General features: G+C 36.5%; 1 protein-coding gene across 2 annotated transcripts in view; it reads right to left on the bottom strand.

The window, feature by feature from the left end:
- nphp4 (nephronophthisis 4) overlaps positions 1-26,259 on the bottom strand; it is a 222,810-nt gene that overhangs the window by 191,271 nt on the left and 5,280 nt on the right. The gene's annotated exons all lie outside the window — the stretch shown is intronic.

The raw sequence follows: 26,259 nt of genomic DNA, 5'->3' as shown, positions 1-26,259 counted from the left end.
ACATTGATAATAATAAGAAATGTTTCTTGAGAAGCAAATCAGCATAATAGAATGATTTCTGAAGGATCATGTGACTCTGAGACTGGAGTAATGATGCTGAAAATTCAGATTTGCCATCACAGGAATCAATTACATTTCAAAATACAAAACAGCTATTTTAAATTGTAATAATATTTTACAATATTATTGTTTTTACTGTGTTTTTGATCAAATAAATGCAGACTTGGTGAGTACAAGAGACTTCTTTTAAAAATATAAAAGAGAGAGAGAGAGTGTGTGTGTGTGTGTGTGTGTGTGTGTGTGTGTGTGTGTGTGTGTGTGTGTGTGTGTGTGTGTGTGTGTGTGTGTGTGTGTGTGTGTGTGTGTGTGTGTGTGTGTGTGTGTGTGTGTGTGTGTGTGTGTGTGTGTGTGTGTGTGTGTGTGTCTTTATGTTTTTCTACTTCAACCTGAATGCATGCACTCATGGGGACTCGTGTCACAGTGGGGACAACAAGGAGGAGGTGAGGAATCATGCTTATAAATCATCCAGAAGGGTTTTTTTTTTTTTTTTTTTTTAAAGCTCAGAACGTTTTCTGTGATGGGTAGGTTTAGGGGTAGGGTTATTGTAAAGGGATTACAGTTTGTACAGTATAAAAAACATTACGCCTATGGAGATTCCCCACAAAGATAGTGAACCAGACATGTGTGTTGGTAATTTAATGTTGCACAAGCCACATCATTTGAGGTATTATTGTTATCCCTGGCACAAACACTGAGGGATGAGTTATTATCACCCATCAAAGTGTATGCCTTATATGTAAGGATAGGGGTTAATAAGAAAAACTCCTAACCTTACATACAAGCAATAATAACAGTGCTACAAGCTTCAGCAAACACCACTAATAAAACAGTAAACAAAGGAATCTGAGGTGAGAGGGTGAGAAAGCAGTGAGAGAAACACAAGGTTAGGGACATGAAAAATTGTGGCGAAAAGAGAGAAATTTGTTTAGGAGGATATTAAACCTGTAACATAACTTTATGAGTGGAAAGTGAAACTTAAAAAGAGCACAGAGTCTTGGTCTGGCATCCTGTGGTTCTTGAAAGAATCTCACTAGGGATGTATGAGAAAACGCAGGCCCTCACCTACCATTTCCAGTTTCCACCAGCCTCAAACTGTCTTCTACAGCAAATAAAAATATCTCTCACACTCACAAATTCTCTCACAGACTGCAAGTTCAATGTTTAGCCCAAGGAAATATTCAATTCCCAGAATAACAATGTTTTCTTACTTTAGCTTTGAAGCCAAATGAGAGATGCGGCCCCCATTAAAGTCTAGCAACCACTCAACCAGTTTAACAATTATAAGAAACACCTACTTACACCACACCAATCAATAGCAGCAATAGCAGCTTTGATTATGCAGAAGGGGCTTTTGGGGGGGGGGGGGGGGGGGATAAAACAATCTACACAAACATCAAAGCAAAGAATTCTGAGATATCTGCAGAAGAGCAGAGCACAATCAATACTAGCCCCCTGCACACGCAGCACAGCGAGTCATATTTACTTAGGTCATTTGTATGCATAATCCGAACAAGATCTCACATTTGAAAACCAATAAGATGACCCTCTCCTTGTCCATGTAACTGCAAATACAAGACAGGCTGCAATATTTCCACAGCATAATTATTAGAGATACTTGCAAAATTCAGATCATTAATCTTTAATGGAGCCTGTAGTTTTTCTGCATGGCAAACTCATGTTCCTGAAATACCAAGCCAACAAAGATTTAAATGTGTCCGTTAACAAGTGATTTAATAGCATGGAGAAGTGCTCTGGCTGATTTTTCTGGCTACGTGGGTCGATGGTGCTTGATTCTTAAAATCAGACCACAAGAGCTCCTGCTAATTTTGGGTTGTGTGGGTTGAAAGGGTTTTAAACTTGAGGTTAGTTGAAATGCAGAGCAGAGGTTGTGCCATTGATTGAATTTACACTACTTACAGACAGTAAAGTAGCAGAGAATAAAGTATAGGTTCACACAGATCAGAATCCCAGCAAAAACAATGACATATGATACAACCATGAAAGAAGTGCTCACAGAGTGGGTTGATTAGAGACCCTTTATAATTTTGTCCTTCATTCATCCTTGAAAGTGTTTTATTAGTCCACTCATTAATTAAAAAAAATCCTATCACTAAATATTTTGGGAATTTAGAAAAAGAAAACTTGATCAAATACCAACTTGATAAGAAAATGGTCTATCAGAATAAAAACCTCCTTTAAGGCATTCCAGCGCAAATACACATTAAGATACATGTCAATAAAAGACAAAAAAATATTAGATATAATTTTAAGCTATAGCTAGCGCCTAGTAGTCTCATGTAGCCAGATCTTCAGACTGACGGCAGAAGTACTGGACTCCATAGCAGCTTTCATTGGCTAAGGACCTCCCAAGAGGACGTCTCACCGGCATGTAAAGCAACCAATCACAGTTTGTTTTGTTTAGCGTAATGTTTCGGGGCGTGAGACCAGTGTGCAATTCATTCAAGAACGTCATGCAAGTTTACTGCAACAGTGGTGCTGTGAACTTCACATGTTTTTGAAAATCCATTATTTAGGTAGTTGATCCTGATGTGCTTATTGTCACAGTTGTAAACTTGATGGCTTTCCTCTTCCATGATGGGGTTTGGCTTCACAACAGCTTTGTTTCCAAGTGGACAGTTAAAGAACACAAAACACACGTCTTCAGGAAATCCTGGAGAATTCAAAAAATCAGATGATGACTTTGAAACTCCCGAAATGTTTTTAATTTTGTGCACCATATGCATCAGACTTTAAGCCGACGGTCCGTGGGCATGACGTCTGGGGCTGAGACTAATCACCTAGTAATAAATGTATTATTTAAACAACCTTTACATTTCTGCAACAGAAGGTCACTTCAGGTCAAGCACTGTTTTTCAGCATGAAACGAGGGTCGTGTAAAATCTAAAACAAAGCTAACTTTTCCAAAATGGCTCCTTTCATCATTTTCCCTGTCTTCTGCTCATAACCTGTGTGACATGCTCTTGTTTTGGTCTTACTCTGAACTTTAAATGAACCGCAGTGAGCGGAATAAACATTCTTAGATAAAATTTGTACTCCGAGTGTTTTCTCTCTAGTGGAAATAATGATTTGCATTGTATGGTTGAGATGATTCCCTCAGCTCACCAGTGGGACTAGTTACGTCAGAGCTCTGAATACATATTTCCAATTTAAAAAGGCAGGGTCTCCTCTTTTTTACTCATTCTTTCAGACTGCTTTCCCCTCCTAAGTGCAATAGATACAGATAAAGAGAATAGCATCAATGATACATCATCATGTCTTTTAAATCCATTATTCTGCGATGCACACCATCATGAGAGACCAAATAGCTTTAGAATATTCTCGACACACAGTGGACTGTTGATTAAGTTTTGAAGAATAGTTTCTTTGTTTCTCCTAAATGCACATGAGTTAGGATTCATTCTGCCTTTAGTTCTGAAATAAATAACTGTCTCATTTTTAAAGAGCCAATACAAGTGTGTGGATCAAATCACCGTGTCACAGATAGGAATGCAAGGATATTAAAAATTCGGCCAATATTTAAATAACAATCATTATTTTCTTGTTAGGCCAAGAATGAATAAATGGCCAATATTTAAATTCTATAGTATTTTGTCTGAATACATTTAAAAAATGAACCTATAACTGATAAATTCTACAAGTGAATCTATGCATCATAACATTATAACGTACAGTATAAAAATAAAATTCAGATATTAATTTTGAGACCTAAAATTTACATTCAACTGCAATATTAAATTATACATATTTTCATTACCTTAGACCATGATCTTTCACAATAAATACCAAATATCTAAAAATGACTGCCAAGAAATCGCATGTGATCATATTCAAATGGTGAGTCACAGGCCAGAATTTTTGAGCACGTCCAATTTTCTGAACCCCTGACTTTCATTAGCAGTTAATAATCTGTAAACTGTGAATCCATTCGATTGCGAGGCGAGAACATTAGCTAAAAGACAGGACAGGATATTTCAAAAACACAAACACTCATGACACAATCAAGACTCCTAATCCTTTGCCAACTCCATAAACCCACATAAAAATAAATGGGCTTTAGAAATTCAGGAGGAGATGCTTTGATTATCAATACACAGATCTCCCCTCTCCCGCTCTTCACAAGCCAATCAGAGTACGGCCTCTGATCCACTCTGCCAGAAATAGTTTGCACTCGTTCAGACGCCAAAAATGCAGTCAACAAATCATTAGTCAGGCTGAGAGTTGTGAAATATCCCTGAAAATTCACAAGGGCACCAAGTCCTAGTAAAGTAGTATTATACTGTGATCCAGTGCAGGCTGAGGGCAGGTTTGAGATTGCAAGGAGGATTATTGTGAGGCTGTTTTGTTGTTATGGGCTCATTAACTAAAAAGGGACCTTCTTAAGCACCGAGTTCAAGACTGTGAAAATCTTGCATTAGAACTGTGTAAGTCGCCCTGCATATAAGTGAGTGAAAGAGAGAATATAAAATGTATAAGCAAGCAGCAGAAAGCAGATATCAAACACAGACTCTAGAGACTCTAACTAACCTTGTGAAAGTGAATCAGAGCGCATGGCTCTTGCTGAGGGGCTCATGCTGTCTGCTGCTGCAGTCCAGCAGATGAAAACCATGAAGGCCAGGCTCTTTATGGTACCAGGTACCAGGAAATACCAGGTACTAGGGCTGTCAAGTTTAATATGTTAACTCCTGAGATTAATACTGTATATGTGTGTGTGTGTGTGTGTGTGTGTGTGTGTGTGTGTGTGTGTGTGTGTGTGTGTGTGTGTGTGTGTGTGTGTGTGTGTGTGTGTGTGTGTGTGTGTGTGTGTGTGTGTGTGTGTGTGTGTGTGTGTGACCCTGGACCACAAAACCAGTCACATGGGTCTTTTTTTTAAATTGAGATCACATTGAGATACATCATCTGAATCCTGAATAAATAAGCTTTCCATTGATGTATGGTTTGTTAGGATAAGACAATATTTGGCCGATATACAACTATTTGAAATTCTGGAATCAGAGGGTGCAAAAAAAAAAAAAAATCAAAACATTTAGAAAATCTCCTTTAAAGTTGTCCATTTATGTTCTTGATTGTGCTGCATTCACTCACAAAAATGTTTTATATATTTACGAAATTTACAAAAAATATTCATGGAACATGATCTTTACTTAATATCCTAATGATTTTTGGCATAAAAGAAAAATCTATAATTTTGACCCATACAATGTATTGTTGGCTATAGCCACAAATATACCCTTGCTACTTGTGACTGGTTTTGTGATACATGGTCACATATAAAACAAAAATCAAACGCTAGTAGAAAAAATGTGCACGTTTTACATAAAACCATTTTAAACAATATTGAATTTATAAATCTATAAAATAACACAACCTTTCAAGTGTAGGGTGTATTAAGATTATTTTTACTCAGAGAGAATGCATTAAACTGATCAAAGTGACAGTAAAGACTTTTACATTGTTACAAAACAATTCTTTCTTTCTTTTATTATGTTCTTTTGAACTTTCTATTCATTAAACAATCCTCAAAATGTATCATGGTTTCAACAAAAATAATAAGCAGAACAACTAGTTTTCAACATTCACTGTAATAAGAAATGTTTCTTGAGCAGCAAATCAGCATATTAGACTGACTTCCGAAGGATCATGTGACTGAAGACTGGAGTAATGGCTGCTGAAAATTCAGCTTTGCCATAACACGAATAAATTATATTTTAAAATGTATTAAAGTGCCCCTATATTATGCTTTTTCAGATATTACCTTTCAAGCAGTGTGTAACATAACTGCTTGTGAATGTAAAAGGTCTGCAAAGTTTTAAAGATCAAAGTTATTGTCTCCAAAAAAAGGAACCGATTCCGAACTGCTGAAACAAGTTATCAGTAATCACAGTCTCTTGTTCGTAATATACATGCATAACAAATTTACATTATGCCATATGGTCTTCATTGGCTGCCCGTGAGCAACGTCTACTTTGACCTGCGCTCAAACACTGTAGCTGGTTCAGGTTGTATACATGTCGAGAAGACACTATTTTCTGCGCTAAAAAAAAATAAATTCTCTTAGTAAACGCTTTCAAAGGATGAGGATGTGAAGAGTCAGTGGTAAGAGTCAGTGCTCTCGGAAAGGAGGGGTTTAGAGAGACTGAATCTTCGGACGAGTCGTTTGAGAATCTTTGAAAAATGGTCATGGTGATGCGCAATGTATATTATGAGAAAATGAAAGTGTTTTTTGACCTTTGATGCATGTAAACCTATTGTAGGAGACCTTCAAAAAAATTAGTAAACTTTAAAATAGCAAAATAGGGGCACGTTAAATCAGAAAACATTTTCTTTAATTTAAATAATATTCATAGATGCCACCTACGTCACTAGAAATAGAACGCCGCCATATTGACGACCGATCTCGCCCGGTATGGCCGCCCAAACTGCCCATTTGAATGAGAGAGAAAGACAGCGATACATGGATAAAATTTTAATTTTAGGCCCCGATCCTTATTTGTTACCCCCAGTTTTCTTTTGTCCTTTATTATCTGCCCCAGACTTGCCCCAATTTGCCTTCCATGATATATATATTTATCTTGTGCATAACCCCTCCCCATACAGTGGGGATCGCTTGAAGGCTTTCAAGAGTACAGACGCTTATCAATATGCTGTTTGCTGGATGGGTAAAAGCCGTAAAAGAGCGGCACCTGGCCACCAAGGATTTAAATTTAATCATGGGAAATGTTGGTATTATAAAATAAATACAAATGTATGATTGTGGTGGTAGTTTGCTCTGACTAGGTAGTGAGTTGTTAGCTAGCTAAGTGGCTCAGCTGGAAGCTTGCCAGCTGTTAGCCACGGCTCACGGTTAGCTGTCATTAATCGGGATTAGGCCTGTCGCGATAGTCAATAAATCAATTAATCGCACAGGGAAAAAATGAGCTCGATAGTTTTTCCGGCTGCGATAATTTCCATTTGCATGCTTAGTTTTCCTCGTCTCTCTCTCTCTCTACCAAAGAGACTGGATGACAACTCTGTTTAGGACATAACCGACATATTTTACGTGAATACTCTCCAAAACGGACATTTAAACATAATGTTGTGTGTATTTGTCCATTCAGACACGAAAGAGCTCAATTCATTACTCGCGCGCTGTAACGTTATAGGGCTCTATGGCTGCACGCTTCTGGTCGGGTGTGTGCGCACAGAAAGATGAGACATGATACAATATTAGACATTCATACAATATGAGACATTTCTTCTATCCTTTTCTTTTTGTATAGAATAAAATACCAGTTCGGGGCTCCTCTTTCGGCTGCTGTTGCAGCCAACTGCACAACATATTGCAGGCATTACTGAGACCGTCGGTCGTCAAGATGGCGGCGCAAAGCTACAGTGACGTCATGTGAACCGAACGAATATCACATTTTTACGGTATTTCTGATCAAACAACATGTCTCCGGGTTCCAAGACTGACATTAAAAGTGACCACTTTTCCTGTTGATGTGACTAAATTATGGCAACTACAAAATTGCTCCACAGTGCTGCAGTATTCTGTTGCGTAAATGGCAAACACTCCAAAAGCGGGATGAAACAGCGCTACCCAACTGAACCACGCAGTGCAGGCCAATTATCTGCTGGCCCAACAGACAGCACTGTGCAAACCGGTTTCGACTATAGAAACCAGGCCAATTTGTACAAAGCTTCACAAACCAGAGGGAAAGCACAGCATGAGTAGTGCGACCCATTTAAATTAGAGACAAAATTTCTCAGTTATAAACCCATAGGGAACCACAAATGGCGGAAAGCTTAAAGCTTAAGTCGAAATCCAACAGCCCTGACATTCTAAACAGCAATGAAGAGGAAAGCAAGTACTGTACTTCAATAAATACAAGTCTTATGAAAGAAAAACAATATCTGTTAGTCACAAATTTGTAAATAATACACAGCAGTTTAGGTCAATTGATTGGCTGTTTCTGCAGGTATCGGAGCTCATGGACAGTGATACTGCAGACATTTTTCAGGTAAAACAACAATTAAAGCCAAAACAGACACTGCTATATTGACTAAAGTTGACAAAATGTCTGAGCAATGCTACATTTAACGAAACCCCTGTGTGAGTTGTTAGAGACGCTGGTATCACAAACTGTACTCTTCTGCTAGTGACTTAGGTTGAATATTGCTGCATGGTGTTCACTGTTACAAATGTATTTTGCTGCAAATCATATGTGGTGCGTCAAAGGAATAGGATTCAGTAATTTGACGGTTCCCGTTCTACGGCAAATGAAAGAAAACCTTGCTTGTTAGTGGTAGTTATCTATGGACACTCCAGCACTACAGCAGACTTGGCTTTTGATGTCTTTGAAAGATTTTATGTGATTTAAGATTGAAGTTGGATGGTTTTACCCACTTTATCTCACTTTTTTAAAAGCTCAACTCAAGACATACTTTTTTAAACTAGCTTTTGCTTGATGTTTATTTTTATTAATGAATTAATTTATTTATTTATTGTGCTATGTACTGCTTATTTTGTGTGCAGCGATTTAAGAAAATGCTTTTAAAGGCGCTCTATAGAATGAGGATTATTATTATTATTATTATTATTATTATTATTATTATTTTTATACATGCCTTTCAATTCATCATTGTTAATTTCAGGGCAGCAACTTGTGAACATTATTATGTACTACCATTAATAATTTTGGGGTCAATAAGATTTTGTTTAACTAATTAAAGGGTTCGGGGGGGGGGGGGGTAGATTAAGCATTAATTTCCGACGTGAGAGCACCACGATGTGTGCTCGTTGTGTTGACGCAAAAGCAAACTTTGTTGCGTGAAAGCACGTTGGAGATTAATATTTTGTAAATAAAATGTTAAATTATGTTATATTGGGCAAACAAAGAACTCAAATCGTTTCATATAATTGAGGTACAAATATAAAAAAATCAGCTTTACCATTACAAAAATAAGTTATCAACATAAGTTAATAAGTTTTAAATATTAAAATAGAAAACAGTTATTGTAAATTGTGATAATATTTCACAATATAAGTACTGTTTTTACTGTATTTTGAAAAAAAAAGAGTAAAGGGATAATACCCCTTGAAGTGTAGATTCAATAGACTAAAAATAAACTTCCCACTTTTTCAAAAAAATAGCTTGACTGCAGCATCTATTTATAGTAAACTATGTGTAGCTTGCCAGGCTACAGTTACAAACTATCTTCTCAACACTACAATTCATGTGTTGACTGGATTTCTGTTAATAACAATGTGAATCATCCTTCAAAATGGCACCAGCTGAGCATTATTTGGCCATGTTTGGTCATAACAACAAATCAGCCTTCTTTGTGCTCTGTGGTACCGTATTGGACATTTACGCAAAGAATAAGAAGTCTTAGAAGCCAGCCATCAATACACAATGCCTCAATGGACCACGAGTGTCCCAAACAGACAGAAGGTGTCGCAAATCAATACAAACAACTCAATTAAGTTGAGCAGGATGTGCAAAAGGGAGGAACAGGGAGCAGTTTATTCCGTTTAAGGGACATCTGTATCCCACAGGTAAACTTCACTGACCTCGCCGATCAATACCGTATTCCTGGCGGGATAAACTGGGTTAACTTCCTCTGATCACCCACCACTTCCCTCGCTCACAGTCACACGTGTGGAAATTACACAGTACGGTGCCTATAGAGCCAGCATGAGACGACCTAGTCATTTTACAGTGGATTAATATGATCAATGCGTTACAGAACTGATTTATTAAAATTTTGTAGCTCTGAAAGATGAGTCAAGCATAATGAGTGGAGAATGGTTCCTTTTGAAGCATTAAAAGGAAATCGGGGCTTATTAGGGTGGTGCACAGAGGCCTTTAAGATGCAAAGAGGAATTGAGAATAGATCAGAACATGGATACATTTTATAAGCTGATCCTTAAAATGGTTAAATGAAACAAACAAACCGAATCAATAAAATGAATCTGACTTTGAACTCGTCGTCACCCACTCTAGTCTCTCATTATTCTAAAATGCAACATCATACCAAAAAAAAAAAAAAATCAGTATGCTGCAAACATATGTGAGTTTTGAATGTTTTTTGTATGGAGGTGAGCGTGAGTATGCATGTGCGTGTCTGCGTGTAGTGATTTGATGGAGCAGAGTCTGTTAGGTCTGTCAGCTGCTTTGTTTGACTGCTGCAGGACTCTATTTACTTTGGCTGTGTTGTTTCTGCAGCTCTGCCCCTCAGGCATGATGCCCAGGCCATGGTTTGTTTATTTAGGTGGGAATTGGAGAAGCTCTGCTCACAGCACCCAAATTAAAAACCCCTGGCCCTGACATGCCGGGGAGGATGAAGATCAGATTCTTCCCATTGTGTCGAACACACAGACAAGTCACGCAAACTCAATAACAAACAAGTTTAATGAGTATTTTAATGAGCACTGACACGATAAGTAAATGCAAATACTAAAGTTTGCATCATCCTCCTTGAGACATTTAACTTAGAAGTTTAGAATCACAAGCCCAGTTTACACCTAGAATTAATTAGCAGTGTTCTTGGGTGAGCCAGTCAGAAGTGGTCCATGGTCCATATTTTTTTCAAAATTTTTGAGACTCAAGTGCCTTGATTTTTGCAAATTGAACTATCCCGCATCCTAGGAGCACCAAGATACGGACTTTATACCCCAGTAGCACTCTTTGCATCTTGTGATCTATTGACCTGTGATGACCTTTGATTTAGCCCACTATAAGCCACATCATAAGAGTTGGAAAAATAAGGAAAAAACATGCCATTGAAGCATATATTTTTGTTTTAACATTTTTTGTTTTATTTTTGCATTGAAATGTAGAGAATGTGATTTTGATAGTAAATTTTTGGACACCATTTACCTTCCGCCCACCACCCTCAAAAAAGTTAGATTTTTGGTCCTATGTAAAAACAAATTTGATGTATTGCAAAATTTTGTTAAAAGTACCATACAATCAAAGCTTATTCGTGAATTTACAGAGTTACATTATAGCTGTATAGTTTCAAGCTTTTAAAAAAAAAATCTAGAAAAGAAATTACAGAACATTTTCTTTGTAAAGAAAAAAATATAATAACTGTGAATGACAAACATTTTAAAGAAAACTTTAAGGAACATTTTACAACAAAGCTAGTAATGCGATGATACTTCTTTTATGGTGGGTTTAGTGAAAATATTGGAAGGTCATGTTAAAAAATCGGGGGGGGGGGGGGGGGGGACTTTACAGAAGTAGATCCCTAAAAACACCGAAGCCAAAATTAAAATTAATTTACCTGAAAACCAAAACCGAAAACAAAGTTTGGATAATGAAATTTGGGTAAAGCAACCTATTCCTCGATATTTCAGCCGAACATTTCAGTTTGCATATTGCTACTTAAGCATCCTTTTTGGTTACAGTGAAGTACAATACACACTCATGACATGTTTACCTGTTGTAGATCATTTACGTTGTGTGTGCATGAAATAGATACTGAAAAGGTAAAAAAGCCAGAATTCTTTTTTTTTTTTAACCAAATATTTTATTGCATCCCCAATCCCCATTCAGCGGTATTCTCATGTTATTGGTGTATTCGCAAATGATACCATAACAAATGTGTAATGTTCTTGCTGCAAATCATGGTCCATCCTCAAATTAAAAGAAAACACTTTCTTCCTTTATTATACTTTTCAGAACTTCTGATCCAAAGACAGGATCCTTTTTAGACCAAGTCAATTTATAAAATCATTACTTGCACCAGTAGCCTCTAAAGCAACAGGTAGCCTGCATGTTCTAAGCAATAATCTGTGGGCCATTATTTATCTAAAAATAGCCCCAGTCTGCATTTCCACCAAAAAAAATCATGATGAAGCCCTACTTTAATGACTTAGAAAATTTGCTGACAGCCTGCACTCGCCACAGGATTGAAGAAAGGCGGCAGCAATGTTTCTGAGAACGTACATGCTTGTATGCACGCACACACCAGCTCCTTCCTCTGTGAAGAGAAGGGCATATGTCTCTGTCAGCTTGCTAAATACACAAAATCTCTCAAAACATTGGCATAAGTGCCGCTGGAGTTGCAACTATTTTCATATTTCAGGAATAACACAAGCTAGATTAAACCAGTCTCTCTAAAAGCCTACTGGGGGAGAATGGCAAGGATGTAATGTCCACAGTTGTGTGTGGATAGATCTGCTGTTTGCACTCGCTCACAGAGGCGAGACTTTCTTGGCTCAGAGCGCTCCTTGAGCAGAGAAGCAATTAGACCTGATAAAGTTGTTTCTTTGTAGCATTTCAAAGGGAAACATCACGGTAAGGGGCCGCTAACAATCCAGCTGTCCCTTGTTTGTGTTCAAGAGCTTGAAACTAGATTGACTCATTCCTCACCTTCAAACAAACTACATACACAGACAGTTAACAAAAAAGAGGTTTTACAGACCAGCTGCTCTCAAGGATGCAAGCAAGGAACAAGTTTTAGCATCGTCAAAAAAACTAACCTGAAAAAAAGAAAATTGTACACAATAGCCTTGGCAAATAAAAAAATTGCCACTCACAGTACATTCTTCTAACAATGCTAAAAAGTTTGTATGAAGTGCACTCCACACACAGCACTCCAATTCTCCATCTTCATTATAGTTTACAGTCTCGGTTTAACAGTCCTCTCCAATACGTTATTAGACAGAACTGTTAAACAAATTGACCAAGGACCACCCTGCTCTTTAAGATATCGGCATAGTCCATCAAAAAAATATTATATTGGTCAACCACTATTAGAAATGCTACATCAACAGTAAAAATAGATTTTTCCCACCATAATCAACAAAGCTGTCAGTGTGACATCCAAAGCTGTTGATTATTCTGAGCAATGTTTTGTTTTTTTAATTACGTCACTTGCTTTATTGTTGACTGGGTGTTAAACATACCCGTTCGCATTTACTGTACATCCTTCTTAGTCTGTCGTCATAATACAGTGAGGACTGGAAACAATAGTGAAGAAGACCATATAAAAGCATAACATGCATCAACTGCTAGTGGTTCTCAGTGGTCCTTTTTGACCCTACGGCCCCCTAATGTCAACAACAATATTCGGCCCCATGACTTTTCGGGGGGGAGGGTTTTTTGTACTCACTGGAAAAGGATTTGTGAAAAATCTAATCTATTCCATAAATTAGTTTAGAGGTTAGCATGAATAGAAAACTATTCACTACAGTATATTAATACTTTAAGCAAGGATGCAATAAATAAATCAAAAGTAACAGTAAAGATTTGTAATTGTTTTGGTTTAATATAATGCTTGTTTGATCGCATTTGAAATAATTTTAAATCATCTTTGGGCCCCCTTGGAAGTTTGCTCAAGGCTCCTGGTTGAGAACCTCTGTGCATTTGCCACTGTTTTCAATATAACGAATGAAAGGGAATACAGAATAGAGCTTACTAACTCTAAAACACCAAAATGGCACAATGAAAGTATCATAAAAGTGGTTTAAATATCCAAAATATTGAGTAAATATTGACCAAATCTTCATTCTAGGTTAACTAATCCTTACTATATCTCGAAAAGCATAACAGTTATACCCATTTGAAACACTACTGGATGATGAATTCTCCTAATGACATTAAAGTATAAAACACAATTGTTCTGCCTTCGCATTCATTCACCTGAGTGAATATATGTCAACACCCTCTATGTTCCTGTGAAAATACTGTAACACGCACAAGATTTAAGTGGCGTACGGCTGCTAAATAAGTCATTACAGTGTACGGCTGCAAGCTCTTGCAGCAGTTGGTCATATAGATCCATTAAATCCATAATATCAAACTTCATAAAAACTCCCTGCATGCGCTCTCGTCTAAAAAAAAAACACAATTTAAGAGCAGCTCTTAAACTCAAAAGAAGGAACAATGCAGTAACAAAGACACCGGCTGCTCTTGTGTCTTTGAGAGTCTGAGTAGACAGAGCAGATGAGAATAAAGAAGAGGAGTGGAGACGTTAAAATGAGAAGGAATGGAGTGGAGTGCAGCAGATGAAGCCATGGGGAGTGCTGATTGCAGAATTATTTTCACACCACACACTGCGGAGACAAAACCATTCTTCTCGCCCTCGCCTTCTCTCTCTTCATCACATTCATTCGCTTCAAAGATATCTTTTTCGGTTGCCACCTCTCATTTGATGGGTACCTTCGCACCTTTCCCGGTTTCTAAGCACAAATTGACTCTTTTTCAACAAGAACTGAGAATGGCGATAACAAATCCAAAAGGTCAAGGGCTTGATTTCCAATGCTTAAATGTACACATTCAGTTCATTCAAAAACAGCTAAATAAATGTTTTTGCACTCAACAACAGATAACACAAAAGAATGGAACAGAATGCAGGCGTCTTGAGAAGCTTTTTAAAAGTTTTACTTTTTTGACCTTTACACAACATCTTAAAGACGGAGCGCTCACAGCATGCAGGACTAAAAACACAGCGAGATGCATCACAACAGTCTGCCTAATGCATGTCATCTTAAAAATGTGAGCAAAACACTGATTAAAGGGTGACAAAATGAGACAGTAGTGCATTTGTTTTAAAAAAATACACTTTCTAACCCATATAAGTTACTTAGCATAAAACCATCTGTCAAAATTATTGTTAACTAAATAGTTAACAATACTGTTGAATAATGTTAATAATAATTGTTTAACTAAAACTAATAGTATTAAGAATTGTGTTTTTTTAATAGAAATAAATTCAAATAAAAACAAATATCAGATGAAAAAAATAAACTTAACTTAAAAAAAAAGAAAATAAGGAATGTTGCCCAAGCAACTTACTGAAGTAAAATCAGTTCCCATTGAAATAAATTATTAAAGCTGTATAGAAATAAAAAATAAAAAAATAAAAAAGTAAAAACTGAAAATATAAAATATAAAATAAAAGTTAATTCAATATTAATAAATAATAAATAAATAATACTAAAATAACAGTGCCTGTCAAATGTATGCATTTTCAAATAATAATAATAATCCTCACAATCCCTCTTTAACAAGACGAAGAAGATGAAGACAAAGGTAGACAGGAACCAATACGAAGTGATTTTAATATTACAGCAAACACATTAACAGACAGAAGGTTTAACAGTGCATGTTTGAAACATGGGGTAGACACACACAACACGCAAACATCAACCGACAACCAACGACTGAAAACAGAGGAACTAAATACACAGAGATAGTGAAATGATGAACAGGTGGGATGATTAGATGAGTGTCCATGATAACTGATGACTGGCAGGAAAAATCAAACAAAGGAACACAACAAACTAACTGAACATAACTGTGACACCCTCCTCTTAATCAAGAGCTGCCCTGTTCTTCTGAAGGGTGTAAGTGCCTTTAAGGACTGGATGCTCTCAGGCATGTTTGCTTCTCCATGAGCTGAAATATTGATAATTTCCTGGGCAGCTGGTGAACCACATATATAATTGAAATGAATCTCTAGGCTTGTGTCAGATTGGGTGGAAGAGTTAAAAGGAGTATTGAAACATCCACAAGGCTCTTAGAGGCTGAGAATATGAATCACACTGAAAGAGGGAGATCAGTAGGCCTTATGGTCCAGCCTATTGAACGCCGTGAAAGTTGAATAAGAGATGAAGCACCTGGCACGGCGCTGGCAGCACGTTTACCGAGAGGCTCTCGTGGATGAAAATCAGACCAACCCAGAGGAATGAATGGACGTCCCCGAACGCTACATCACAGCGCATTTAAAAACACTTTTTTCCCTCAACTAATTACAGAATTTAATGAACTCTTGGCTATCCATAAAGGATTTCTAATTTAGAGTCCAGACTGTGAGCATAGCAAACTAAATAAGCACTAATAAGAGCTAAAAGTTCTCTACAGAGTGCAGTTGCATGTCATAAAATGTTGTGCTAATTGGGTGGACAGATATGTCAACGGCTTCTAAGATCAATTAGGTGTGAATCAAGCTTTTAACCATTGTGTGACCTAGATTAGAAGCACCTACTAACAATGAAAGCTCACAAAAGCTGAGAATTATTGATATATGATGTTGTGTTGATACAACAGTTCAATGGCACACGTGAGTAAATAAATAAGGAACAACAACAGAGTGTCTATAAAAACACTCTTTCTGCAGAACTACTTCCTTCCGTCACTGATTCAAATCTCAGTTTGACAGTTGAGCCCAATCTCCATTACTAATTCTAAAACGTCACTTCAGAACTAGCAGTGAAGGAACGTTGAGTCGCTTCATTGAAGATTATTGTATTATGTAGAGACAGTAATATGGTATTATGAGAGAGAGAGAGAGAGAGAGAGAGAGAGAGAGAGAGAGAGAGAGAGAGAGAGAGAGAGAGAGAGAGAGAGAGAGAAGAGAGAGATCGACTAAACGAGTATTACCTGAATCTGATATAACATTCATTCTTCAGGTTGATGTCCATAATATTATATCCATTATAAAAATTCAGTTTGAATGTCCGCTAGGGGTGTAACGATTCATTCGTTTTCTCGATGCATCGATTACAAATCCTGACGATGCATATGCATCGATCTTGAAACATGTATTTCGAATCGTGAATCGTTTATTTCGGTCAATATTCGATTTAAAATGCTAAGAATCGAATAATTTGCGATTCTATATCGATTCAGTGCTTTTAAACATAAAAACATTAAATGACTACATGCGCGAATTGAGACGTTGTGCGGCGTCATTTCGCGTCCTCACAGCTATCAGATACTCGCTGCACTCTTACCATCTTTCACTGGATTTCGCTCGCGCTCGGTCCCATATAGCTCTCATCTACAGATTTTTGAGCAGTCCATGTTTGAGCTCTCCTCAGGACAGCCATTGGTGTTCACATGAGCAGATGACAGCTCTCTATCGAGAAAGCAAGCCATTGATAAAGCTGCCATATATTTGCGCGGGCACTGCTATGAAACAACGCGCTCGTTGCGTGGAAACGTCACCGTCATTTTCTTTAAGATAAGATACTGAAGTTTTACGGAAATGGGTCATACCCGTCCTGAGCAGTTAAAGTAAAACCCCACTTATTCAAGGGTGCGCATTTATTACATGGAAAGAGAAAACGTATAATAGGTGTCTAAAATGCACACGCTTCCGATTAATCATGAATGATGAATGAAATGTAACTTAATGTCGTTAAACTGAACTGATGAAATAACTACAACATTAATTACACTGAAATAAGAGCGCGTGGTTTATCCATCAATCAGATGCGCATTTAAGTTGCATTCGTAATCGTTACTATAGCACAAGTAGACACCCGGCGCGTTTTCTTTCAGAACCACAAGGAAAATGTTCAGTCGGATAAAGAGAAAGAGTGGCTATTCCATGAGGAAACGTTAGTTAAGGTTTAGTTGGGAAAGTTCATGGTATTTTTAATCTCACAATGGAAGGATGTTTAATGTACCAGGAACACTTTAAGGTAGTGTTCCTACAAAATAGTTTGCATGATGAACTAACTATACTTTTAAAGACTTTTTACATCTTGGTTTACATTTTTTGGAAATATTTTGTATAATAATAGATTCATTAAAAACTAACATGAACTAACGTTAACAATAGACAAAATGTCGTTAATTCTTTTTTTTCTTTTTTTTACTCTGACCCCCGAAGGCAGCTGTATAATTCACACCCTGACTAAGACCCATTGGGGGAAGCATTTAAATAAACCTATGAATGCATATAAAAAAATAAGAATCGAATTATTCGAATCGCATCGAATCGAATCTTTCTGAATTTGCAAAAATCATTCTTGAATCGAATCTAAAACCTATGAATCGTGAATCGAATCGATTCACTCCCTACCCAAAGATTCACAACCCTAATGTCCGCTGAGGAAAGCGATATCTTTGTCTTTGTCCTTTTAAAAGATTTCCCATGACAGAGCTAAAACATACTTCCTTGTTTACAAACAGCTACTTATAAAGACAATCTTTGCAGCCCTCTAATGGTGCAATGTAACTGTCACTGAAGTCGAAATCCAAATGACTAAAGGACCCTTGCTTAATACCAAATGCGTCATATTAACAACAACAATAGCCCTTATAAAAGACAATAAAAATAAACACGAGCAAACAATTCAGTCAAACATGCAAAAGCAGCGCTCTAGTAGGCCCTACAGGATTAAGTTAAATATAGCCTAAATATTAGGGCTGTAAACTCCCAGTCGACTAGTCGATTTATTGGTCGATACGTTCATGATCGACCAAAATTCTGATTGTTCGATTTTTTGCCATGTTAATCTCATCAGGTGGAAAGCACTAATTGCTAATGGGGGTGTTTTCACAGCACCCCTGTTTCACAGGTAACAGTCTGTCTTCAGAACACCCCCCTTGTTTTCACTTTTTTGGGATTAGCCCAACCCATTGGAGACAGATTGAAGAAAGTACTAGAAGGCCTTGGTCTGGTGGTTTGCTGAATATTTATTTAACTGTGAGTGTTTAATTTACAATCAGTCCTCCTCACCATGTCGAAGACATCGGCCGTGTGGCAGGCAGCAGCATTTTACAAAAATAGATTACGGAAAAAAAGTCGAATGCAAAGTTTGCAAGCAACAGTTTGCATATCACAGCTCGACTACAGACATGGCATATCACCTAAAAACGGTAAGCTAACTTGTCTGCGTTAGGTTGCCCTGTCTGTTTTGAGTAGGCTATATGAACATATTAGAATATGCCACATGTTTTTCTCTAATACTCGTTTTATAACTGCAGGCGCACCCGTCCGCAACGACGGTAGCATCCCCCAGACAACGCTGGATGTTAAGCATCCTCTATCATCCAAGCGCAAAAATAGTATCACGGAAGGAATTGTCGACTTTTTTGATTGAAGTGGACGTGCCTTGTGTGTTTAAGAGTAAAAGCGTTAAGTTAATAGTCTATTCGTGTCTCAGCCGCGAAGCTGAGCTTCAGCCTCTCTCTGTGCGAGGACATGCACAGAGCGGCTGAAATGATGTCTGTCAGTTATTATAACATATGACAAAAACAATTGTCTAAATTATGTTGCATATTCCTCAACAGTTCTTGTGCTGATATCACTAGTTGACAGTACTATTTTTGGAAATCATAGGCTATGATATTGCGCAGGTGCACGTGATGCAACGCTGTCAGAGTCGACAGAGTGTGTCATTTCAGTGCAAAATAATTAACGTTGGGTCAAAAACGATTTAATATACTGTACTGCAAATAGCCTACTAGTTTTGTATGTTTATTTATAATCCATTTAGGCGGACAAGGCTACCAAGTACTGGGCAGCTAATTAATCTAACGTTTTTTAATCTAACGGTTTTTAATCTAACCCCCCTCCCCGGCAAATTCCCGAAGGACTGGCCAAAATTACGCTGTTCTCTGCGGGTACATGAGCGTTGAACGGCTGCTGACGGCCTGGAGCTCACATCTGTGAAAGATTCTAAACAAATTGTAAAATAGGTGCTGTTTATATATGAGTAACATATTTGAGATCTAAATAACTATATTCTTGCTTAAAAAAAAGCTCTTAAAGTACCCCTGTAGTCCAGCCATGAATATGCTAATTAGCTCCGCCTCCACTCACACCAGCTCACAGATTCACTCAGCCAACTTACTGAGGTAAACGCTGCACAATCATGGTATCGCTCTTTACAATGTCTGACACATAATGGTAATTAATATAATTAGATTCAAAAATCTGCTTGACTATATGTTATCAGACAGCTAATAATGTGTTGCTAATGTTGCACAAACCATGTTCCTGTTCGCCATCTCAAAGTCAGGCAGCTGCCTTCTAACAATCATCAGAAATGCTTTGAACAACTCAGAATGTCATTGAAAAAAGGCATATAGTTAATCATAACATCGTAATAAATATCATACACCCACTATATTGCTAAATCTACCTAATTTTTCATATTTACAGACAAATATACCGGGATAACCTGGCATCTCTTGAGTCTCCCCAGCTAGTTCGCTGTTAATGATATGCTAAAGCTGTCGTGATTACAAGGTAGTTTGTGATGTCAGAAACACTAGCGATTTCAAAACGCGTTTTTGAGACGGTCTTTGGTTTACCGCCGTTTTAAAAGAGAAAATACTCCGCAATGGTATTGGCTTGTGAATTTCCACATGGTTTGTCTTAAAGAATATTAAAAACACCACAAGACATATATAAACAACATTAAAAACCTGATTTTCACCACAGGGTTACTTTAAAACAACATTTCGTGACACAACAACAGTAGTAATTGTAAAAAATAATGGATTTGCTCGACTGCCGTGACAGTCGCCGCAAGCGGAGTGATATAGACGGTGAAACGGTTCCAGTGCTGATACTGGGGGAATATTGGATTAAGGCAGTGCTAGATAACAATGGTGCTCACACAAAATATTGACATTTTGGACACAGTTTTGACATGTTCACTTAGGGTGTATTCACTTTTGTTGCCAGCTATTTTGACAATAATGCCTGTATGTTGAGTTATTTTCAGAGGACAGTAACTATATACTGCTATACAAGCAGCACATTGACTACTCTAAAATATATCCAAGTTTCATTTCTATAGTATTGTCCCTTGAGAACATATACCAAAAAATTTGTTGAAATGTGAGGTGTGTACTCACTTTGATGATAGATAGATAGATAGATAGATAGATAGATAGATAGATAGATAGATAGATAGATAGATAGATAGATAGATAGATAGATAGATAGATAGATAGATAGATAGATAGATAGATAGAGTAAAATGTCCTCAATTGTCATGTAAAAACAAACAAACAAATAAAAAAAATATTAAAAGGTCATTTTTTTTAATACATTTCTTATTCTTTTCTTTTGATTTGGGGTAAAAAAAAATAAAGAATAAATAAATTAACATTATAACTGTATCCAAAAAGTAATAAGCATGATCTTTTTGTCCACATTCCCAGTAATGAGAATTAGATTAATTAAATAATTCACTGCATTTCAGTAATGAGAATTTGGATGTAAAAGATTGTTTAATTGTCCTGAAACTAATATCACAAGGCAATATCTTAATGGCCCTTCATAACAGGCTTCATTTTGTTAATGCAAAATGTAATTTCTTGTTTTTTTTCTTTTAATCTGGGGGTGAAATATGACCTGAACATATCTGCTATGGCTCTATAGATAGCATGGCTCCCTATTGACACTGCCGTTTTGTACTTGCCCATCATACAGCCAGTGAGGAGAGACAGGTTAACATCACACAGGGGGAGATAATGGAAAAAGTCTGCCAACCACACTTCCACTCAACTGTGTGACAGCACTGCCCTCTACAGGATAATGAGCTTTATGTCAGCCACCATGAATAAACCATGTTCCTCAGACACAAATTGTGATTTATAGGGTTCGAAAAGGCCGAACTTTTAAAAACATAAGTTTTTAAATCACTTCTAAATCATCCTTAGAAGAGAAACATATGATTAGCTGTACAACAAAATTGACTCTTTATGATTAGCTGTACAACAAAATTGACTCTTTAGGGCTCCTTAAAGGAGCCAAGTATCATCTCATCATCTCTCAGGCTGATCGTGGTTCCCAATTGAAAATTCATAATAAATTAGGCTTAATCCAACAAATAGCTTCCTTTTCACTTAATTCAACACAGGCATTCAAATGTTCGACCCTCAAACTCAAGGTCACTGATCAAATTAGATCTATCGATTCCTACGTCTCCACACAAACATGGGTTTTGTCATAACACCCCTTCATTAGAGTCGGGCCAGAGGGAGAGCCACACTTTAATTCTATCTTCATTCCTCTATAATCACTCCCCCTGTTTGGAGTCTTTTTCTGCGGCGTATATTAAAACAGATCCATCATGTCTGACAGACCTTATGTGATCTCGCAGTCCTCTTCTGTGCTGCTGCTGCTCCTGGGGTTTCACAAAAGAGCAGTCGTTTTATTCGGCTTTAACACTGACAACGGTGGAAATTAGCTCATCACAATTTCATAAACAAGAACCTCTCGCTCTGTGTTAGACAGCAGAAAATGAATTAGCCAGGCTAATTAGTGAATAACATAGGGGTATAAGCAAGATCAAAATTAACTCTCAGCAAGCATTTTGGCTTTGGGAAGTAAATAATTACGTATCTTTATGGATTGTATTTCCTCAGGTATCTTTATGAGGAACTACAACATCATAAATGCCTCAAAACAAATAATAATAATAATACTTATGTAAGTGAAGCACGTGATTCAAAACAAAGACATACTGTTTACTTAAGAAAACATTGGTCATCTTGACTTTTGCATCTTCTAATAATCTTCTTTTACCACATCAGTTTTTTCTAGGTCTGAAAACATTTTCTCCCTAGAACCCTATGTGGCAAATAGGAATGCACAGAAAATGCGGTTTTCAGGTTTCACTCTCATATAGCCATTATCACTGCGTTATGTGACGCTCCGCTCAATATTCCGCTCTATGCACGTGCGCTCGGATCAGTTGCTCATGGCCCATGCAAACGCTCCATTCATGTACAGCTCAAGCAAAGTCTGCTCGAGTAACATGCAGACAAGCTGGGCAATGCTGGTAAAATGACACTACCCTCATGTTCACTGACACGCTCCCCGCTACCCTCATATGCTCTGATAATAATAGCTTTGTAGGACTATACATTATTTGGATAATTGGTCAAAAAATAAATCTGTTAAATCTGATTCTGTTGCATATAGAACTGAATAAAGAATAATATATTGATATTGAAAATGAATATACTGTATATTCTTTTATATTTTAGTGTTACTTTCAATAAAACTGTGGTTATTTTATTTTATTGGCTTGTATTTTTTTTTATTCAGTATCATTAAAATTGTTACATTTCATTAAAAAGTTTAATATTAATACAATTATACAAAAAAATCATTAAAGCAAAGCAGAATTTTCAGAAGCCATTACTCCAGTGTCACATGATCCTTCAGAAATCATTCTAATAGGAAACTTTTGTAATCAAGTAACATTTATTAGTATTATCATTGTTGAAAACAGTTGTGCTGATTAATATACGGATTAAAATAAGGATTCATTGATGAATAGTAAGTTTAATATAATGAAACCGGTTTCATGGAACAGGCCAATGGTCTGAATGACTTATTAGCAAATTGGTCTGAATCAAACTGATTTTTATAATGCTTATCTAGTAAATCCCAAATGACTAGAAAAGTCATTAAAATTCATACGTTAAAAAGAGTGGGAAAACTGAATTTATCCTTGTTAATAAAAATATTGCAGTTTTGTGGTGGGCAAATTTTCTTGATTTGCTTGCCACAAACAGCTGTCCCAAAAACAGGGCAATGCCATCGTGAACCGGTGATTGCATGACAAAAAAAATCAAACTGGTTGACAGGAAGGCAAGAGGGAGACAATTTTCAATTCTATATGCAGAGCCACACAGCTGTTTGAGGAGAAATAGCAACACAAATGGTTAAATGAAAATATCTGGTCACTTATGAAACAGAGAGATTATGCAAGCAGTTTCTTAAATCTAGGATGGAATAGGAGAAGCGAAATTTTAATAAATTAAGGAATAAAGTAATAAGTGAAATTAAAAAAGCAAAAGCAAAATTGTATATTTCTATAAAAGAGGAAGGAAAAGGTAATACAAAATGCATATGACAAAATCTGAGAATTTAATAGGAAATTATAAAAGATCAGTGCGAAATATAGAACTTGAGTTAAAAGGAAAATGCATTAATGATCATGGTATGATAGCAAATACTTATAACAATTATTTTGTGGACACAATAAGTGTTCTCTCTAAGTCCCGTTTGTCCACAGATTCCAGGTATTACAGTGGTGGATACTGCTCACTCTTAAGCAGGTGTCTAGCACAAAAGTTGAATTTTATACAGAATAATAAGTTCTCTTAAAATTTCTAGAGCTAGAGATAAATATGGATTAGATTCCTTTTTTTTTTAACTCAAAGAATTACTCATAGGACCACTAACTCAGGTTATTCATTTATCAGTAATGCAAGGAATTTGTCCCTCTGCATGGAAATATGGAGTAATTACACCAATTTATAAATCTGGAAATCTTGTAGAAATTAGTAATTATAGACCAATACGTATTCTTCCTGTTATGTCTAAAGTTGCTGAAAAATGGGTAGCAGAGCAAGTAATTACATCCCTCAATAATAGTGTGCATTCTCTTCACCCTATGCAATTTGGTTTTAGAAAAAGATACTCTACAGAAACTGCAAACTGTTTTATGCTGGAAAATATAAAATCTATGATGGACAAAGGAGGTGTAGTTGGTGCTGTGTTCTTGGATTTTAAGAAAGCTTTTGAAACTGTAAATCATGACATTCTACTCTCTAGGTTATTTAATTACATTTTTTTGACTGAGGCCATTATGTGGTTCAAAACCTATTTAAAAAATAGAAAACAGTGTGTAAGAGTTATAAATGCAACATCAGAATATTGAGATTATAATATTGGAGTTCCACAAGGTTCTATTTTGGGTCCATTGTTGTTTAGTATGTATGTAAATGATTTACCAAATGTTTGTCCTCCAGATATTATTTGTCAAATGTATGCTGATGATGTTGTCCTGTATGTATAGGTACATGCAAAAAGTCAAAAACAGGCGGCAGAGAAATTGACTGATACCATGGATTTGGTTTCACAATGGCTCGTTAAATCATGTTTACATCTTAATATAAAACAAAATGTTTGTATGTTTTTTACTAAAAGGCCAGATCATGACGCAAAAGCAGAAGTATTCACCCAGGGATAGAAACTTGAGGTAGTACATGAATTTAAATATTTAGGAACAATAATAGATTCTCAGCTTTCTTTTAAAAAACATGTGAAGAAAGTGATAAACACAGTGAAATTTAATTTAGCAAATTTTAGATTTATTAGAATTGCTTGACTACAGAAGCAGCAGTATTATTTATGAACTCGATGATTTTTCCACATATTACATACTGTATGACTACCTGGACAAAAACATGTAAGTAATTTCTTAAACCGGTTGAAATCATATATAAACAAACTCTCAAGGTTCTCGACAAAAAGCCAAATAGTTTTCATCATTGTAGTATTTTAGCCAAGTATTCCCTTTTAAGTTGGGAACATTTGATTCAATATGCTGATTTGGTACTTGTCTTTAAGATTCTAAATGGCCTTGCTCCTCCTGTTTTTAAGGATTATATCCAACTTATTCCTGACGATCTTACTGTGTTTTGAATTATGGGTGGCACTTCAGGTTTGGGGAACTTCCATTTAAAAAGACAAAGAATCGTTTCAAATCATAAGGTTGCCCAACAAATAAAGCTTATCTGTCAGTTTGACTCAATGAGCTATCAGTTTTCTTTCATGTTTTATTTAAGAATAACATGAGAATAACATAACACTTGGTATTTTAACGTGACATAAGAATATCTATGGCAAAAGCTCTTTTCAAGCACTGCATTCTTTTGCTCATGACTATTTTCCTTTTTCCTTTTGCATTCCGCTGTAATGAAAAAGGTCAACATATACTGCACATTTGTGGTCTGTTCTCCCGATTTAATTTACGATATGCCATTAATAATTCACTGGAATGCACGAAGAATCTCTCTTTTTTTCCTCTCCAAATCCTCACGTCTCTTTCCAGGTTTGTTTTCACAGGTAAATACAATTTATTATCTTTCAAAATGACTGAAATCACTTTGAAATAGTATCACACAATGCTGAAGTAAATATTTTTATTTTTATTAAGGCAACGTATGTTACATAATACGATTACCACAGTGATATACGATTTTGCTGTGGAAAGATTCCCTCTTTTGGGGTTATTCATGGTCTGTTGAAAGTACCTTGTTTATGCTTTTACACTTTTAAATGTCCTTTTAAATGTTCAATGTTTGAAGGGTGAGTAGAATAATGTAATGTCATTGTACAGTAAGTTTAAAATATATTATTGTGTCCATACAGCTAGTCCTTCACAGATTGTTTACAGCTTAACAGAAGTTACACCCATAATTTGCGCAAAGCGTCATGGGGCGTAGGAATACTGTGGATTGATCAGATAACAGGAGGACGGTATACACAAGCTGGTATTATGGGTGATTGTAAGGTACCATTGAGAAGAACTACCTTTGGTCAGCTTTGGCTTTTAGAGGAGCACATGAGTGGAATAGACTTCCAACGGATTTGAAAGAATTAAAACAAATAACAGGTCATTGTTGCATCTCAAAA

Source organism: Siphateles boraxobius, unplaced genomic scaffold, assembly GCF_051911475.1.
Source record: "Siphateles boraxobius isolate OS27281-9 unplaced genomic scaffold, OSU_SipBor_1 9, whole genome shotgun sequence".
Taxonomy (NCBI): domain Eukaryota; kingdom Metazoa; phylum Chordata; class Actinopteri; order Cypriniformes; family Leuciscidae; genus Siphateles; species Siphateles boraxobius.
Note: the sequence above shows the minus strand (reverse complement) of the source record. Positions and strands in the feature narration are given on the sequence as shown.